General features: G+C 42.4%; 1 long non-coding RNA gene across 1 annotated transcript; it reads left to right on the top strand.

Moving 5' to 3' along the window:
* The first annotated feature begins 695 nt into the window (after positions 1-695).
* LOC138411495 (uncharacterized) lies at positions 696-2,418 on the top strand. The gene is made up of 2 exons (XR_011244128.1): positions 696-1,640; positions 2,153-2,418. It is a non-coding gene; the product is annotated as an uncharacterized lncRNA (long non-coding RNA).
* The last annotated feature ends 11,887 nt before the right edge of the window (positions 2,419-14,305 follow it).

The raw sequence follows: 14,305 nt of genomic DNA, 5'->3' as shown, positions 1-14,305 counted from the left end.
TGAAAAACATCTCAAAAGAAAAGTCAGCATGAGGGGACATGCTCTAACCTGGTGGTTCTGATAGAATTCATTAATAAGCAGCTGCAGGACTCAAAGCAGAGGTCATGGACTGTGTTCTAATGTTGACGGAGCTGGATCCATGAGGAGAACATTGACATTAACTGTCAGTAACAGTTCGTTTCAGTTCATGATGTGAAGAGTACAGTTTTACTGCTGTTATATATATTTGTATTCTTTCTTTCTGTAAATGTGAAAAGAAAAGTGTTGTATGAATTAGGTTTGTTTTTCGTACCTCGATTCAGAAATCATCACCTTTAATGGAAATGTGTTAGTTTAGTGCATTTTGTTCAGTTCACTATTACTGTAATTCCTCATGTGTCCTTGAACACACCACCAAAGGAAACACATTGGGATGGATTATTAATCTGTGGCACATTTTATTCTCTTTATGCTAAACTATGATGAACTCAATCTATACTTAGTTAAATATTCTGATAAACTTTTTATACTTAAAAATATGGTAATTCATTATTAACATAGAGAACAATAAAATTTGTATCTTCAACTTCTCAGCATGAGTGTTTATTCTTTACTCAGCTCTGGACGTGTCCTTGAAGGCACCATCGAGGAGACTTTGACAAAAGAAACAAAGGAAACAAAAGTCAATAGTGACAAGAGGAAAGCAGCTGATTAGTGTAAACATACGACTGAAGAAACAATGGAATGGTCCTTTAAAAGAGACACAACACACACACACACACACACTACAGTCTCTGTCAATAAGTGATATTTTCCGTCACAGTATTCCTCTTTTAACGTTAAATCATGAAATTCAGAAGAGCCTCAGAGCTGCGGCTCCTCTCTCTCCAGTTTTGCTGACATCTCACTGAGCTTCTCTGGTTTTAAAGTTTAAACACAGACGTGTGCGTCGCTCTCTGAATATTTTAAAGAGGAACTTCACAGGAGACATCTGAAGGTGAGAGGCTGCCGCCACCCAGATTAAACAGCAAGCATTAAACCCGAGTTAACACAGAGACTCTGTGGTTTTAATCCAAGGGGCTGGATTACCAGAGAGCTCTGTCTTTGTTAGTTCCACTCTTTAAACATCCACTCACCTGAAGTCAGGAAGTTTTAATCACAGCAAACTTCTAATGTTCTTCACAAAAAAGAGTCCACATCAAACTTTGCCCAAAGACAACGAGATAAAACGTGGTGTTAGTCAAAGAGGCTCTGTCGGCATCATCAACGAGTCTCACAGAGGAACCAGAGTTAATGTGGCCTCCACCGCCCGACCAGAGACAAGAGGACAAGAGGACGAGCAGCAAACACAAACATCACCTCAGGTCAAATGTCTCAACTCATTTCATCGTCTGTCTTAAAGACACTGTCCACAGTCGTTTCCCCACACAACCAACACTGTCCCCTCCTAATGAGAGTGTGTCTTCATCTTCCAGCCCTCGGTGAGCAAAACAAACGCACCCTCCAAAGAAAGGGACCAACTCAGACCACCAGACATGACGCTGCTGGAAGACCGGAGGAGGCAAAGACTCAGGAAGGAGATGAGGAGGCAAAGACTCGGGAAGGAGATGAGGAGGCAAAGACTCAGGAAATTCAACAAGAGCCAAATAGACTCTTTAAAGGTCAGAATATTTATATATTCTGTATATTTTTAATTGTTTCATAATCTACAAGTCATTTCTAATATTAATGTAAAGCTGAGTAACACAAAATGTATTTCTCTTCAGTTTATGAATCAAAAATGTCTAAAAACTCTAAATTTCTGTTTGATAAAAATACATTGAATACATGAATCATTCATATTCACAAAGTTTGTCAGAAATAGATTTTTTTAACAACATATAAAATAAATAATTTAAAGGTAGAATATATAACTTTTCCACATTAAAATAATCAGACATGTTTTATATCTGTAGCTGAGTTTATACTGTATTTTCAAACCTGCAGAAATCTGTAGTTTTAATCAAGGTAACATTTCATTTAGTCGCCTGTTGGTGGCGTTATATCCTCTTTGTGCATGTGTCAGTGTTTGTTTGTCAGAAGAGTCAAAAGTGACTTTTTATCCAGTTTAAAGTCACATTTTTATGATACACGTTTTAGATCTTAATGGTTTTTAACTCTGTATTTTAAACAGATGAAGGATTTCAGTCGTCGGACGTCTGGATCTGAAGTTTTCTTCCAGTTTCACGTCTGTCACCATCAGACTCACTTTATGTTTCCTGCTGTTTCTCTGGATAATTTCAGGAATCTTGTTGCTCTGTGGTTGTTGATTTTCTTCTTCTCTCCTGAATTTTGACTCTTAAACAGTAAAATCTTTGTTCTGCTCCTTTAACGTAGCATCTCGCTCACCCTGCTCTCCTCTCACTCTCCCGCCTATGAATAATAAAAATCCGAGCTGAATTATTGATGAAGATTTTTGCACACAATCTGCAGGGGCCATTATCCAGATCTGTGATGGATCTCATTTAATTCTGACAGATTAGATGGATCCACATGTTCTGCCTTCATTGAGGAGAGCCGACCTGCCGAGGCGATTACAAAAGATAATCTGCTGTCATCTTGATTAGCGCCGAGCGAAAAGGTGAGAGACATTTTTCCATATGAATGAGACTGAGGTTTGTTTGTTGTGGACCGGCAGAAATGTCAGCTCCCCTGACGGACGCATCGTCCCAGAGGATGAGGAGGGGACCAAGTGCAGGGCCCCTCCCCCTCCCCAATTTGTGAAAGGTCGTGGTTCAGGCAGTGAGGCCGAGTGAGCGCTCACATACCCACTTATCTCTTGAAAGCCCACAAACGAGTAATCCTCCAGCAGACGCTCATTATTCGCAGCACTTTCTGCAGCCGACGATTCCAAATTTCACGTCAAGTCGAATTTCCTTCTGTTTCCTTTCCACAAAATATGAGTCTGAGCCGAGGAAATCAGCAGCAGCAGAAAACACCTTCACACATTTCTACCAACACAGAGGCTTTGAAATAGATTCACACCAATCCGAGTTTCATTTGCACCAAACGTCCATAAAATTAGTTCGAGAATTTAACTCCAGAAAAATAGCTTTTTCCTTTAATAAAGTTTTCATAATGTTTAAGACATTTAAATCCAGGTCAAGCTCATGTTTAAAGGGACTTTTGGTCTAATTGGACAATTAATTATATAAAAAAACTAAATGTTTTAAACTTTAAGGGTTTATTTTAAGGAGGTCAGCCGTCATTTAAGTTTCTCATCGTCTTTTAATCACAATGTCCTGAATTCACTAAAATACTAAAAAGGAAATTTTACTTTACAAATTCAACAGACAACCTGTAGAAACTTTTAACCTCAACATAAGAAGCTGAATACATTTTTTTTTTACTCAAAATTAAATGTGAAAAATAAAACTGCTGCAAATATGTATTTTCAGTACTGATGAATCATGTTATCATTTATTTCTCTCAATAAACCACTTTACCTTTCAGTCGCCAGTTTAAAACCTGAATTTTGAAGTTTATCGATGTAAAACAGAGAAAACATCAACTATTAACAAATTTTCATGGAAAGAGCTACGATGAAATGAAAAGAGACAAATGAGTTTGTTTTGGTGAATAAATTAAGAACATTTTGGGATGAAAGATGATTTGGTTTGTCATGAGGAAGAAGAAGAAGAAGAAGATGGTAACAGAGAGAAAGCAACAGAAAGAAAGAAAGAGGCCTCGACAAATCAGCCGACACCCTGAGTCTGGTGGTTGTGTGAGAGCTCTCGTCTTATCTGCACTCGTCTGATCACAGCTGCTGTTAAACTCCCACGGTAAATCACAGAGAGGACGCAACTCCCCAGAGAGAGAGAGTGAACAGAGGCACAAAAAACTGCATCAATTAACATGTCAGAGGAGGCAGAGGAAGGTTCTCCTCCAAAATACTCCAACAGCCCCTGTGGAAATCAGACACAAAACAAGAAGCTCTCATCGGAGTTTCTCCAAAGTGTGAACAGGTATCGTTTATCGCCGTGAGCGTCTGAAGACGTTCGACAGAGGCTCCGCCTGGAAAAGAGCCGTTAGAAGACAAAGGTATAAAGTGTTGATAAAAAAAGCTTCTGATGTGGATCACGTTCTGTCCTGACTTTTCTGTTCATGTCCACATCATCTTGACAAAACTGATTCAACACAGGTTCTCAAACTGAGACTGAAGAGCTCCGCTGACCCCAGAGGTGAAGCAGCCGCTGCTCGTGCACAACACATCTATGTGCACGTGTTGCTGTGTTCCCTGTTTCCTGTAAACTCCCCTGCTGTGACTGATGCTGTCGCTGCTCTGTCGTCATAGATGATAAAGAGGACAAAAAAGAGACAAGAGTGCAAAACTGCAATAGTTGTTTGAGAAGGTAAAGTTAGGAACATGGCTAAAATAAATAAATATGAATACATTCACAGTTATTGCAGGAGTACTCAGAGTTTTTGTGTGGACAGAAACTAAAGGTAAAATCACCTCAGGGGTCACGTGAGGTCAAAGATAAAGGAAGGGTTTTTAACAATTATGGTGAAAATACAAATATGAAGACTGACCTCTGACCCTATCTTAGTTTCAAAAATGTGTTTCTGTCAGAGGCTCCAGAGTAACACAATGTCTGACATGAACCTGCCTGTAGGGGGCGCTGTAAGAGGTAAAGCAAAGGATGCTGGGAGGATCCTGAAGCTCCAGAGAGAACCGATAGTGATGCATCGTCATCGGGAAGAAACAATCAATTCTCAAACATACATGAAGAAATCGAGTCAAGAGGGTTTAAATTCTGCAGCAGCTGAGGTGATAAAGAGTTTGACAGTTTTTAAAGGTTTTAGAAAACAGAGGAACCAGAACCTGTGACGATGGATTCATGTTGCTGCAGTAATGAAGCTCTGCAGTTCCAGTAAATACGAGGTGGAGGTACGTACGTGGGTGTCACATCTGTTTTCATCCTGGATTCAAACGTCGGCTCCACAGGTTAAATAAATGCGTGAGCCCGAACCGATGTGCAGATGTTCCTCTTGACTCGAGCTGCAGCGTCGTCTGATCTCGTCAGAAGATCAGTCAGAAAACCAAACGTGAGGCGTGCTCGCTTTTATCAGAGGAAATCATCAGCCTTTAATAGTTTTTTAATGAGTTTGTGGAATGCACTCTGGCGACAGTCTAATAAAGGACAAGCTCTGCACAGAGACTGGGGCTGAATAATGTATAAGGGCAGAGGTAGCACTAATGAAAAGATGATGAGAGGCATTCCTGGGAGAGCAGGCGAGAGGAAAGGTGCCAGGAAAAGTTGAAAGAGAGTCCCAATTAATCTTCATGTGCTTACACAAGAAATTAAACAAAGGCGGGAAAATGGAGGACGGAGAGGAAAGCAGAGAAAACCTGCACGAGAGCGAACAAAGACACCGTGATGGGTTTAATGATTTCAGTTTCACCGTCAGAGGCCGAGAGGAGAGAGGTCGACTTCGGGAACAAAGAAGGAAACGACAACTTGTTTGTGAGAGAAAGGAAGGAGAGGAGGAGTCAAGAAAGGAAAGAAGGAGGTGGATGAGGATTTAGGTAAAATTATTAGAGAATAACAAAAGGTGCCGAGGTGACAGGAAGAAAAATGAGGAAATAATGACGGAGAAGGAAATAATGGAAAGAAAAGGTAGAGAAGGTAAGAAGGGATGAGATTCTTCGTCTTCTGTGGTTGTTTGATGAAAACAGGAGAAAAGTTTGAGTTGAAGTGAGTTCGGCTGCGTCTCTTCTTCACTCCTCTTCCTGCTCCCGTCTTTTTTGGGCGGCGATTAAACTCTAATGAAAGTGTTGAACAGGAGGGCGGCGTGAGGTCGGGGAGTGAGGATTAACGCCGGGGTTATCGAGCCCAGGTGCAAAGATCAGCTCTCATTTCCATAAACTGCCACTTTCTGCAGCGGCGGGCTCCTTTAATTCTCGCTCATTTATTCCTCCACGCTCAGCCGCCAGAGGTCAGAGGTCACAGACCGATAAGTCGCCACGACCTCTGAGGTGGCGCTTGTTCTGGGTTCATCAGCCGCCGACGCCAAATTACCAGGAAGGACGAGGGAGATACATTCAGCACTTTAATTGGTCTGAAGGAGCAGAACTTTAGAACATTTTTAAATAAAGTTGGAATTCATTTTCAAATGATTAAATTCTGACTCTGAAACTTTCAAACTTACTATCAAAATATTCATCTTCACAGAAACGAACCACAGGAAGTGAATGTGCTCGAGAACTCGTGGAAGACACAATGTATTCATCACCCCCTGGTGGCTGGCTGCAGTATAGAACAAAACAAGCCTCCTCCTCCATGTTAGCAGATGTGACATGGACCAAACTAAAAAAAGCAGACGTTAAATAAATGTTTGTCAAAGATGTTTCTGTCGTTTCAGCTCGTTCTTCTCTCGCTGATGTTTGTTCAAGTGTTTCTCATCAGTTTGGTGTAATTATTATTTATGATATAAAAACAGGCGGAGACGTCATGATTGACAGCTGACACTGACTCCTGATTGGTTTGATGCCACGAAGCAGGGAAGCATGTTGATTATTCATTTTTAATCAATTATTCTCTAAACCTATTGATTCTGTGTAGAAGACAGTGTTCATGTGAACATGGTCGTCTGTCTCTCACTGTGAGTGTGTGTGTGTGTGTGTGTGTGTGTGAGTGTGTGTGTGTGAGTGTGTGAGTGTGTGTATGCGTGAGTGTGTGTGTGTGAGTGTGTGTGAGTCATGTTTCACACCTGACTCCTCTCACTGCGTCTTAGCCTCGGACATTAGTTCAGCTCTCGTGCTTTTTATCCAACCGAGCATCTTTCAATAATTATATCCACTCATTAACTCCCCCCCCCCCCCCCCCCCCCCCCACGTCATCTGTCCACCTGGTCCCCTCGCCGCTTGCCGTCCTCCATGTTTGTGGTTTTACTTCCAAGCAACGTTGTCGAGCACAGAAATGCAAACGTGTGAAGAATCTGCACCTGAGCCGGCCTCTGATGAGCTGAGGTCAGAGGTCGTGTCCGAAGGCGTCCGCCGTTTATGTTTCATCAGCGACGCTCGACTGAAGCCGACTAATGCAGGAGGGAAGGGTGGGGGTGGGGGTGGGGTGGTAGGGCAGTATGCAGGTAGAGAGAGAGAGGAGGAAAGAGCTGGAGGAAAGGAAGGAAGGATGCGACAGTAACCAGCAGCTCAACATGGAAACTCCACCACCTCCACCTTCACCTGCAGATTTAACCAATGATTGAATGTGTTGGTTGCACCTGTGATCGTAGATACGTGAGATGTTGACGATGCTGCGTCGATGGCGAGCGTCACACGTGTCCTCTGATGCCGTCACGTACTGACTCTGCACTGCCCCTACTGTTCATGTACTTATTTCACCCTGTGGACGTGTGGCGTTTGTTTCTGAGGACGTGCAAACCGACGCGAGGTGGCCATGACGGGCAGCCTCCTCCTCCTCAGCTGGAAACAGACTATGCATGAATCCAGATGGCTTTGTGTTAATATTGTTCTGTCTGACTTTTCCTCCATCATTTCTCCTCGCTGTGGAAAAAGCGGTGGCCCTCACGCCCAGGGGCCACGCTGCCATCTTCTATTATTTATGAATCTGATTAATAATCTGCCGCCCTGCTGCAGGAGAAGCTGAGATCCATGAAAGAAAAGCAGCAGCAGCAGCGCGGGGGTATAATTCCACTTCAGCAGAGAAGAGGAGAAAAGAAATCATCATCTCCCACACGCTTAATGAGAACAAAAGTCCAGACACTGCTGCTTCGAATCCCACACTCTGCTTGTTAAATGGAACTTTTTATCGAGGTTCAGTCGCAGCGGCGGGGGTTGAACGCTGAGGGGGGTGGAGGCCAAACATACAAAGGGTCCAGAAGAAGAGACGACGTTACAGGTTGAAGAAAAACAGAAGAGACGGAGGATCGACCAGTGTTTGTTCACACAGACACAAAAAAACAAACTCCAGAGAAAAGAAAACTCGACGGTGGACGACGATCAAAGTGACAAATGTAAGTTAATGAGACTTTATTCAGATCAGATGTTTAAACAAGTCTTAACCAGAGTATCAAGTGTGAAAGGTTCCAGACCTCCGCCCTCCTCTAAAGTGAATGAGTGAATTTACTGGAAACAGGTTCTTCACAACCTTTAAACTAAAGACAGAATCTCCGGGGCCACGTTTTACTCTGTACAGAAACAAAGAACCATGATCACCTTCCTCGCTCAGTATCGACCAATCGACAGAGGTCTTATTGATCCGGGAACACTCCTGTACCACACTGTCCTCGACAGAACAACCATGAAGACAGAACATCTTTTCACCGCCTACACTTTCCCACAATGCAACACACAAACACACAGATAGACTGAAGAAAGTGAATCTAAAGCCCCACAATACAATAACTGAATCATTCATATGATTTCACCTAAACTGGTGCAAATAAAACTTTTACAAATCCTAGAAAAGTAAACAATGTAAATCCATCCAGGTGTTTCTGTGTAGTTCCTAAATAGTCTTAGAAAGAATCTGCCTGAGAATCCTCTTATTCTTGTTTTCTTCGGAGCTTCACTGATAATAATATTATTTGGAGGAGCAGGGGGTGGAGCCTGACTGAGAGCTTGCAGACACGCCCACCTACACCTGTGACCTGCTTCCATTGGACGGTATAAGCTGTCATCACACTGTGGTCTCCACCCCCCAACACATGCGGCTCTTAATAAATGAACATCAGCTGTTTGAAGAAGACAAAAACTCCTGAGGACAAAGTTTACTGACGTTAGAAAGTGAGAGGAGACGTTTTCTATAGAAACTACCAGAGGAGACATATTTACACACACACACACACACACACACACACACACACTGAACTACAGTGCAGTTATCTCGCTGATGTAATCAGACAGAAGACTCTGACGGCTCCGTCATCACGTCACAGAGACGAGAGCGATTTAATCTGTCGCCACAGAAATCAACCTGCCAGAGCTGCGAGAAGCTGACGGAGGAAGAACACAAGTGAAGTGACCAGATTCACTTTTCATTCCGCGTTTTAATTTCCCCTCCATGTCTTCATCATCTCTGACTGAACCATCCTCCAGCAGCTTCAGCCCTTTCAAAACAAATGTCCGTCTCATGTTGTGCTGAACGTTCTGTGCAGTGAAATGTGGACTCGCTCACTAATCGTCTTTAAACAGGGAAACAGATTCACAGATTTGGTGTCAATGATAAAAGTTAATGATAAAAGCAGCGGAGCAGACGACTGTTTAACACACAGGTCACTTCTTTACTTAGAAACTCAGTGAGGCCTGGTCGACAAAATATCATCATCACAGAAGAAAATCTCGACTTTAGAGGCTAACACCATGGAGACACAACTTAAATTAAAATGTCAGATTCACATGTTCTAGAATCTTTTCTGTGGCGTTTTATAATGTTCTGTGAACTAGAGCAATACATTTTATAATAAAAGAGGCGACCAAATGAAATGATTGAGATAATGTATATTATGATTTGGCGCTATACAAATAAAACTGAATTGAAAATTGAATTGAATTGATTGAAATGATGGATTTCTGCAGGTTTGAAATTAAAATGTAACAACAGCTAAATATATAAAACAGATCTGATGATTTTAATGTGGAAAAGTTACGGTTTGAACATTTAAATAATTTATTTTATATGATGCTATTTCTTTTTTTACTTTGTGAAAATGAAAGATTCAGTTTTCTCCTATAAATATATAAAAATAAAGAACATGTAGTTTTATCAAACAGAGAAAATTAGAGGAGTTTCACCATCAAGAGACATTTTGGATTCATGGACTTTAAGCCTGTTGAATTAAAAACCAGACACGTTCTTAAAAACATGATTTTTCTGAATATAAGTTTTAACTGAAGAAGCTTTAAATTAATATTAGAAATAATTCACAAACTTCTCAGTGTTTGTGGTGAAATGGACAAACCTTCCTCCTCCTCCTCCCCCTCCTCCTCTCTTTATCCCCTCTCTTTACGTCTGCCTCCCCCGTCCTCCCCTGTGTGGGGTGATTTTTCATGCGTGTCATCTGCGGGATGTCACACCTGAGCAGTGTCTCTCTCTCTGCTGAAGATCTATGAGCCCCGGATTTCACATTTTCAGCTTATTTACCTCGTCGTTTGTTTTCATTCTTTTTTCCGATGCGGGTCATTTGACAGTTTGGAGTTGTTTTCGAACCTTCGCCACACAAACACTCGTACATTACAGCTCTGTGCCCCCCCCCCCCCCCCCCTCGCAGGCCGCCATCGGCTGTGCAGAGAGGAGGAAATATGTTTCCGCCACATGCTGATTTACAGCGAGCTGCTGGTGGAGGCTCACAGATATTTGTTTCCACGCGGCCGCCGGGAGTCAGATGGAGACTGTTGCTATGTCTTCATATCCCTGACACTGCCTGATGAGCTCTAACATCCTCGCATGGAAAATTTAGCACAGGTAGGGCTGATAAAAAGCTGCAGCTGCAACATGGATCATGATGGAGAGGCAGGATGAGTCAGGGTAAAGTTAAAGAAGTCGTTAAAACAAACTCGAATTTGTGAATTCTACATTTTCATTCATGTTTCTTCGTCTGTTTTCAATCTGAAAACAATTTCATTTCTTTTTCTGTTTTATCTGATGCTTGATGACGATTCAAGTAAATTCCTTCTAATGGAAACTCTCGTGAATTTCAGATAAACGACGTCCAAACATAATAGTGCTCCTCAACAAATAGGCCTTTAATTTACCTTTGATAGAAGAGCAATGAAAAGTATGGTGAGTTATGGCTGTTAGGAAATAAGCTGCACTGATCTTTATGCTCCATTATCCCATCTCTCTCACACACACACACACACACACACACACACACACACACACACACAGGAGTCTTCTCTCCTGGACGTCGGCAGTAAAACGTTCACGAGCTGCCGGTGACGAATGGCGGCAGTAAGAAGATGATGAGGTTCAGTGTGATATTCCCTCTGTTAACAGCTTCGCATCAGATTTTACTGCCACAGGTTAGAAGCACTGTCAGCTGAAAACTACGAGTGACGTCAGTGGACATTACAGAATCAGAGAGAGACTCACAGGAGCTCGAGTCCGTCCAGAAGAAAGAGGCGGTGGTTCCTGCCGGGACACGATGAACTGGTTTCCTACAGCAGAGTCCGTCATCTGTGAACAAGCAAACTGATTATAGGGGGAATCCAAGAGTTTATATGAATGTCTGTTTCCATCAGATCACATGAATCCTCCTCCATGTTAATCAACCAGGTGATTTATTAAAGCGTCTTAATCAATCATCCCCGGATTAAATAACTACATTCACTAAGTCAAACCAAACTGATCAGAAACACTTGAACAAACATCAGCGAGATAAAAACGATCTGACATTATTATTATTTAATGTCAGCTTAAAGGCAGCTTTATGAACCATGCTGCAGCCAGACACCAGGGGGCGATCCAGATGCTTTGGCAGTTTTGGAAGCTCACACTTTATGAGCCATAGATTCAGTGTTACACTTTCACAACTTTAATCAGAACAAAATAACAGAACTGAATAAACATATTGTTTCATTTTGTTGTTTTATTCTGTTTAGTTTTACTTAATTGTCTTTATTTCATTTTTAGACCTGCTCTGACTTGTAGTTTAAAATTTTCCAAAGCAACTAAATTGGAAATGAATGTTTATTATTATATTCCATATAGAATGAAATGTGTTTTATGTAAACATCATTGTCTTTAGTTTGCTGACATCATCTCATCAACAACACCAACGAGCTCCCAGAGTTTCAGACGTGATTGCAAGTTACTTCGTTTGATATCCAACAATTAAGAGGAAGTTCATTTAACTGTACAGAAATTTCAGATTTGTCTGCGCGTCGGAGAGAAACAAAAGAGCCGTCCACCGAGGCTTCGTATCACAAACCATCTGGATGGGAGTTCGGCTGCGAAACAACGATTCCCTGCAGACACTTCATATGAAACTTTAATTAATGGGGAGGATGTGTGATCACGGTGCGGTGAAATCAGTGGCCTCAGTGGCTGAAACGGCTTGCCTGACAACAACAACCTTCCTGCTTGGGGGAAACCTGACAGTGGCGGCGCCGGGTTTGCAAAAGAAGAGGAACTAATTAAATTTGGGTCTCGGTTCGCTGTTTTCTCTCAGTGCGCCCGAAGCGGCAGCTGGGAGGAGAGGGAAGAGGGAGACGGAGCAGAGAATTAAACGCCATCGCTGTCAAGTTTGGCCCAAGACGGCTTCACGGGTGAGACGGAACATCACAGTGTCTGTGTCCGACACCAGGTGCTAAATACAGGACAGTAAACTCAGGTAGGCAGAGGACAGCAGGTGAGTGGATGTGACATGAGACTCTCACAGAGGCAAAATCATTTCAAGTGTTTCTTCCTGAGGACGAATGTACGGCGGCCGAGACGTCTCACAAGTGCAAAACTCACAAAATCCACACGACGGAAACAGAACAGAAGTGAGAGAGTTAAAATATGATTCCTGTCTATTTGAGGTGTTTTTCCTTCTTGTAACTTCTGGATTAGGCAATAATCTCATTTAAGAGGCTGGTGGTTGGTCCATGTTTCCACCACATCGTCCACTTGACCACAGGAGCTTGTCCACTTGTCTCTCACCTCCAAGATCCAAGGATCTGGTTCGAATCTGAGTCTGACTTCCAACTGAGCCGGACTGAACTCACGGAGGAGGCAGATCAATGGAGGAGGTCGAGATCCAATCTTTAAATTATGAAAATACACAAACTTAAAAACTGAACAAGATGCAAACTCAAATCCCGATGACGTGTTTTTGATTAAACGAAAGAGAAAAATGAGTCGACCGTTTTTTCAGGAGCAGCTGAAAATGGCTGAAGCTTTGAGCTGAACTAAAGTGAGCTGTTCCAACGCTGAGGGTTTTTCTTTCTGCTGCTCTGCTGAGCTTTTTTTACTCTATTCATGTGCGAGCAGCGACCAGCAGAAGCTCACTGATCACAACACAGTCAAGGTCCGCCGCCTCTGTTGCACAGTGCAAAGCTTTAACTCGGCCTTTTTGTTGCAGTTGGACGTCCTTCACATGAGACCGGCTGCTGTTCACAGAGCGAGGCCGGCGCCATCAAGGACGACTCAGCGTTCCCTCCGCTCACATTTTATCTTCAAGAAAAATCTGGATAAAAGCTCAGTCACTGTATTAACGTTATGTGCAAACAAGAATCTATGAGATTATGTGAATAAAGCATGAAATAAAATCCAATTCAAATCAGATGTGATGAAATTCAGTCGTATTAAGGAGCTTATTATTTTACTGTCTTAAAAAAATGCAAAGACAAACTCAAGACTGAATACTTGAATTTTATTTATCGCATTCATTTTTTAATTTTAAACTATTTACAGATATATGGTTTTACACTATTTAATTTAAGATGCTTCCAGCTCTAAACTCCAGATAATCTCCTGAAATGATCCACTTGTTAAATCATCTTTTTATTTCAGTGACGTGCTTCATTCAGTTTGTGTTTGAACGCTCAGATGAAGAAAAACGTCCTCAAACAGGAGAAGCTGCAGAGAACAAGTGAAACTGTGTGAAAACGATATTTTAAAGATGGATGACACCTTTTTATGCAGATTCTGCGTCAGGACCCCGAAGCAACAGAAAACAAAGACAAACATGTGTGAGTGTGATCCAGGAAGCTCGACAGCATCCGTTACTTCTGTCAAACATGAAACCGCGGGAAAAATCCAATACGGTTAATTGCAGTATTTTGTGTCGCAGGGGCCGTAATTAGCTCGGCTGTGATTTCCCCGCTGCTTTGATGAACTCGTGAACATGAAACGGTTTCTTTCTGAGAAGCCTCGCGGTCGACTCTGATCAGCTGATACGGGCACGACAGTGACGTGTGCTTTGATCTCGCCACAACAGCGAGAGAGGAAACGCAGCTCGAATATTCTCCCACATGCAAATCACACGGCCGCCTCCCAGCTCAGTTTAAGACTTTCACACGGTTACATCATGAGCTGGAGAAACGCCTGCGCTGCTTCTCTTATTTACCACCTGACGTATAAAGACTGTGGAGACACAAGAGGAAAACATTCATGTCCTCATCCATCCGTTTTCTGCAGCTTATCCAGGGTCGGATCACGGAGGCTGCAGGTTAAGTGAAGTATTACAGGGGTCCCTCCTCCTGGAGGACGTCCCCAGGATGAGACATGTCGTCTCTGGCCTCTGTCAGATGAACGTGTCTGAACAGATCTGAACAGGACAGAGTCATGATCAGATGTCTGAACTCAAATGGAAATTTTAAAAGTGAATGAGCTTC

Source organism: Paralichthys olivaceus, chromosome 9 (assembly GCF_024713975.1).
Source record: "Paralichthys olivaceus isolate ysfri-2021 chromosome 9, ASM2471397v2, whole genome shotgun sequence".
NCBI lineage: Eukaryota > Metazoa > Chordata > Actinopteri > Pleuronectiformes > Paralichthyidae > Paralichthys > Paralichthys olivaceus.
This window is presented reverse-complemented; position numbering and strand designations above follow the sequence as displayed.